The sequence below is a fragment of the Myotis brandtii genome, unplaced genomic scaffold (genome assembly GCF_000412655.1).
Source record: "Myotis brandtii unplaced genomic scaffold, ASM41265v1 scaffold187, whole genome shotgun sequence".
Lineage (NCBI taxonomy): Eukaryota > Metazoa > Chordata > Mammalia > Chiroptera > Vespertilionidae > Myotis > Myotis brandtii.
In genome coordinates this window covers 3,185,315-3,190,930 of record NW_005356944.1, presented here as the reverse complement: position 1 = coordinate 3,190,930, position 5,616 = coordinate 3,185,315, and positions in this window count along the sequence as shown.

Genomic DNA, 5,616 nt, shown 5'->3' with positions numbered 1-5,616 from the left:
CTGGAGTCGCCGGGGCTCCACGGGGCGTGGGTTGGACTCCGGGCTTCCACCCCGTGGGGACCGGGGGCCCATCAAGTCCCGGAAGCAGGTGTGTCACCTGTAGGGTTGCACAGACCTGGCCTTTACGGATGGGTAAACTGAGGCACGGGGGCGGGGCGGGGGGAGGGGTGTTGTCCGAGGCCCACGGTGAGGCAGTTTGGGGGCTGTGAGCCAGGGGCTCCCGGAACAAGGTCTGTGCGCTTTCCCGCGACGGCAGCCACCGCGGCAGCCCCCACCTGTTCGCACTGGTGAGGGCGCCCAGGAGGGCAGAGCACAGAGTAACAGAAGTAGCTGATGGCGAGAGGCAGGAGCTGCGCGGGCTGCGATTGGAGAGGGCTTGAGGTTTTTATTTTTAAACTAAATGCCCTCTACATGCGTTATGATACGGAGACTGAGCGTAGACACGCTGGTCTTCCCAACAGCTTCCAGGCGGGCTGAGCGAGAAAGGCCCTGGGGTGGCAGACGCCGCCTTTGACTCATTCAACCAGCAGGCACTGACCTTCCCCATCTCCCTGGCTCTGTCCCCACCTGACCGTGGAGCTCTGCCTGGACCCTCAGGGGACAGGAGGGGCCGGGAGGGCCATGGCACTAGCTCTGGAACCCGCAGGCCCCAGTTCAAACTCTGGCTCCAGAACCAGCTGTGCCCTTGGGCAGGTCTAAATATAACCTTCCCCCAGCACTTTCCTTCCTTACAGAATAGGGCCAGCAGTGCCCTGCAGGTGAGTGTGTGAACTATCACAACCTGTGCTCACGATGCCAGCATTCTACCTGTATTTGTGACAACTTTACAAAGCTAGGCAGAATGTCTCTGTCCTATGGAGTTTATATTCTAGGGAGGGAGACAAGCAAAATCAAGAAGACAGATCAATTTAAAACAAACAAAAAGCCCCAAAACACTATTAACAGACTGTGAGGAATTCCATGAAAAATGAAGATTATTGAGCTGCAGTGTCTGGGGAATTCTGACTTGGGAGGTGGGAACATTGACAAAGGAGTGGGCACCGGCAAATGGTGCAGTAAGAACAGCCAGCTGGGCCAGTGTGGATCAGACCTGGATAAGGAATCGAGATGTATCCAAAGAGGAATGGGGAGCCATTGTAGGCATCTATAATAATAAAAGCGTAATATGCAAATCGACTGAACGGCCAAACAGCAGAATGACCATCAGGACAACTTTCCAGACGACCTTCCGGACGAAGCCATGGCTGTGAAGGCCTACTCTTGCATGAATTTCGTGCATCAGGCCTCTAGTTTAAGCAATAAAATCCTTGCCGATTTCTCTCACACTCTATGCCCAATCTCAGTAGCACATCCTGTTGGCTCTACTTTCAAAACAGATGCAGACTCCCTGCTCTTCTCCCACCTCCACTATCACCACCCCTATGGGTCTCCTGCTTCCCGCCTTGACCCCTTCAGTCTAATCTCACAGCAGCCAGAGTGAGCAGGTTAAAACAAGTCAGATCACATCCCTCCTCTGCTCAAGAACTTTCTAAAGCTCCTGTATCAGTCAGAATAGAAGTCAAAAAGCCTTATGGCACCTACTGGGCCTGATCTGGCCATACCTCTCCCTTTATCTCTCCAGCCTTCTTATGCACCCTCCTTGCTCTCCCTCACCCTGTTCCAGACTCTGTGGCCTCCTGGCTGGTCCTCCAACACACCAGGCGCATTCCTGCCTCAGGGCCTTTGCACTTGCTGGCCTCTCTTCTGGACTCTCTTATCCCTAGTTATCCGCATGGTTCACTTCTTTACATCTTCATTTCCTCAGCCAGGTCTCCCCTAAGCCCCTTTGAAAATTGCAAACCAGGCCCCTCCTACACCCACCCTTCCCAGCACTGCCTGCTCGTTTCTCTGCTTGACTTTTTCCCTTTGGACTGACTGACATCTGACAAACTCTTTACTTAACTTTCTTCCCTCCATGGGAATGGAAGCTCCAGGAGAACAGAGACTTTCATTTGTTTTGTTCCCTGTGTATCCCCTGAGCCTAGACCAAGGCCCAGCACACAGTAGGTGTTCAATAAATGGTTGTTGAATGAATGAATGAATGAATGAAGTGAAATGATCTGACTTACATTTATCAAAGGAGCACTCTGGCTGCTGAGGGGGGCGGAGGCGGGGGGAACAAGGCTCCCAGGAGGAAAGAGGGGATGCAGGTGACTGGTCAGTAGATGGTTACCATGGTAACAGCCAGGAGAGATGGCGTGGGAGTTGAGGGAGCTCAGGAATGGCCAGAAGGAGTTGGGGTCAGGAGTTGTGCTTTAGGAAGAGCACATGGGACTGGGGAAGGGAACTGGTTGTGGGGATGAGGGGAAGGGGGCCCAGGGGGCACATGGGAGCTCTGCTAGTGGACCCATTACACAGCTGGGCCAAAGTTCAAGCAAGTCAAGGCTCTAAATCTGAGAAGCTGAAGACCCTGCACTCAGTTATGCAGATGATTAAAAGCAAAATGAACCAAGAATATAAAAAACAGATACTGAGACTCTATGGGAGAATTCAGTAAATAGAGAAGAGGCCATTTAAGTCAGGGGATGACAGAGGCCGGCAGCAGCTCCCGGAGTTTCCTGTGCCAACCCTTGTGATGCCCATTGTGGAGGGACCACCAGAGACCCCTGAGAGGGGAGGACTGTGCCCCAGGCATCAGACCATGATCCCAGCTGGCCTGACTCCGCTCAGAACCTTGAGAAAGTCACTTGCGGAGCACAAATGAGAACTAGTCACTATTTATTCTGACACCACAAGGACAGTGATTTTTAGACTCTTCGCTGATGTCAGAAGCAACCGGAGACTGTGCTAAGCTCCCACTTCCCCGGAAGGCCGCTGTCACAGCTCCTCGGGCCACCGAGCTTTTCTCCGGCCCCGTTTGGAAATGCTCACTCTCGACTCATTCCTCAGAGGCAGGCTGTGTCTCAGCGAGGTGACGGGGCTCAGCAGCTGTCGGATGGCATCATTTTCGGGGACAGGGGCTCATGGGGGTCCTTTTAGGGCCCATCCGAGGGTGCCACCTCCGCCCCGTGACACTTGGGGAAAGTGCCTCTTTGGTTTGCCTCCTGGCTGGAACATGCTGACTCTGGACAGTTATTCTGGGCACGAGAGCCCTCCCGCCCGGCCCGGCCTGGCCTGTGGGCAGAGGTGTGCCTTGGGCTCCCAGCATCTCTGAACTACGAGCACCCTCCACAGGGCAGCTCGGTGGAGGAGGGCAGAGGAAATGTCCACACACCAGCCTGCCCCTGGGCCCCCACGGGCCTGGCCCCTGCAGCAGCACCACCTCCTAGCAACCTGCGCCGGGAGCAGGCGAGGGAAGGCGGCCACCAGTGCGTGGACTGGATTGGGGATCTCTCTGGGAACTTCGTTGGTAGCGGGCCATGGTTTCTATGGAGATGGCCGGGGTGTGAGGGACACGGGCTAGACTTCCCCTCTGAGCCTCAGTTTCCCCGCGTATAAAATGGGAATGATGGTATCTGCTCTTCTCCTTCCCAGAGTTGCCATCAGCCCAGAGTTTGTAGCCCTGAGCTTCCCCCTCGTGATCAGGTGGCCTGTCACGTAACTCACATCCGGGGGGAGAAGGCCTGGAAGTCTGGCCCACCTGGCAGTGTTGTTTTCAATGCAGATTAAGGCGTCGACATTCAGGTTTGATTCCCCCTTTAAACACTTTAAAGACACCTGCAGTGGGTTGAACAGTGGCCCCTAAACAGTTATGTCCACGTCCTAATCCCAGGAACCTGTGCACGTTAACCTATTTGGACAAAGGGTCTTTGCAAGTGTAATTAAGTGAAGGATCTTAAAATGAAGAGATCATCCTGGATTATCCCAGTGGACCCTAAATCCAGTGACAATGGTCCTTAAGACGGAAAGGCAGAGAGAGATCTGAGACGGACAGAGGAGGAGGAGAAAGAAGACAGAAGCAGAGGTTGGACTGATGCGGCCACAAGCCCTGGACGGCCTGGCAGTCCCGGAGGCTGGAAGAGGCAGGAGGGACCCTTCCTGAGAGCCGTGAGAGGGAGCCCGGCCCCTCCGACAGCTTGATCTCAACCCTGGGCCCCAGAACCCTGAGAGAGCGACGTTCTGCTGTTGTAAGCCCGCCTGCTGGTGGCGATTTGTTCTAGAGCCCCAGGCCACTGATACAGCCCCCAATCTTCACAGACCCCCCTCTCCCCACCCCCTACCCCCCTACCCTCATCTCCGCACAAGGAAGGGAGAAGTGAGGTCAGAGAGGTAAGGCCTTGTCAGGGCGTCATCTCCAACTGGCAAAAGTGAGTGGTTGCAACAGCGACGGTGTGGCCTGTGAAGCCCAAAATGATTATTATCTGGCCCTTTTCTGAAACGTTTGCCCACCCCTGTACTAGGTGGGCAATGCCGGATGGTGATACCTGTTCTAGAGAAAATAAGGCAGAGTAAGAAGGTCGGGGGGTGAGAAAGGACTCACTAGGAAAGCGACATTAGTGCAGGGACCTGGAGGAAGGCAGGAGGGAGCTGTGCAGCCAGCAGGAGAGGCCAGGGCAAAGGCCCTGAGGCACAGTGAGGGCTGGAGGGGTCAGAGCAGAGAGAGGCAAGGTCAGAGAGGAGCAGGCCAGCTCCGCGGGGCCATGGAGGACACCTCCTCTGAGTGAGAGGGGAGGACCATCTGGGGCCCGGAGCAGAGGAGGCATGAGTTTGGGTTTCCATTGCACAGGATGTCTCTGCTCCTGTGTAGGAATAGACTGAAGGGGCCGTTGCAGTGGTCCAAGTTCAAGAGGGTGGTGACCAAGACTGCAACGGCCGAGATGGGGAGAAGTGGTTGGATTCTGGGTCTCCCTGAGGGCAGAGAGGACGTGGAGAGGAATGTCAAGGCTGAGAAGAGAAGGTGTCCAGGACGATGCCAAAGCGTTTGACAGGAGTAAGGCTGCCACGCATTGAGACTGAGACCTGAGAGCCAGTGTGCAAAAGGGAAGAGAGGCTAGGGTGGGGGCGAAGTCGGCCTTGAACTTGTCTAGCCCAGATCCTGTCCGATTTCCCGGTGGAGGGTCTGGGGTTTAGGGAAGAGGCCTGGGCTGGGCCTAGAAATGTGGGATCCTCAGTTCTGGAGGCCATCATCCTGGAGGAGGAGCTACGAAGAAAGAGGTTCGAGGGCTGCACGATGGGGCTCTCCGAGCGCCCCGCACGGGTGAGAAGGGCCAGGAGAGAGTGGGTTCCAGAAGCCAGGAAAGAAAGGGAGGGAGGGGGAGGGCCAAGTGTGGGCTGCTCCAGGCAAGCGGGACGGGCTGGAGCCTCATCCACTGGGCCTAGCAGGCGGCTGCTGGCCCGTGAGCAGTGTCCCGCGCACCTGGCGTTTCCTGGGGACCAGGCATGAGGCTCACACTGAGGGAACACGCAGGGCTCCGCAGGGACGAGGCAGAAAGCGCCTGCCCACACCTGGGTGGGACCCTGGGCAGCCGCCAGACCGCTCCGCTCAGTCTCAAGTGCAGTGAAGTTCGTGGGTCCACTTCTGGTCCCCAGAACAGACTCCGTTCAGGAGCTACAGTTCCAGTTTCTGTTTAATGATCAAAAATAACGATTATTCAGTCCCAGCTTCTCCCCTCTCCCAGCTTTGCTGGCTGCAAGTGG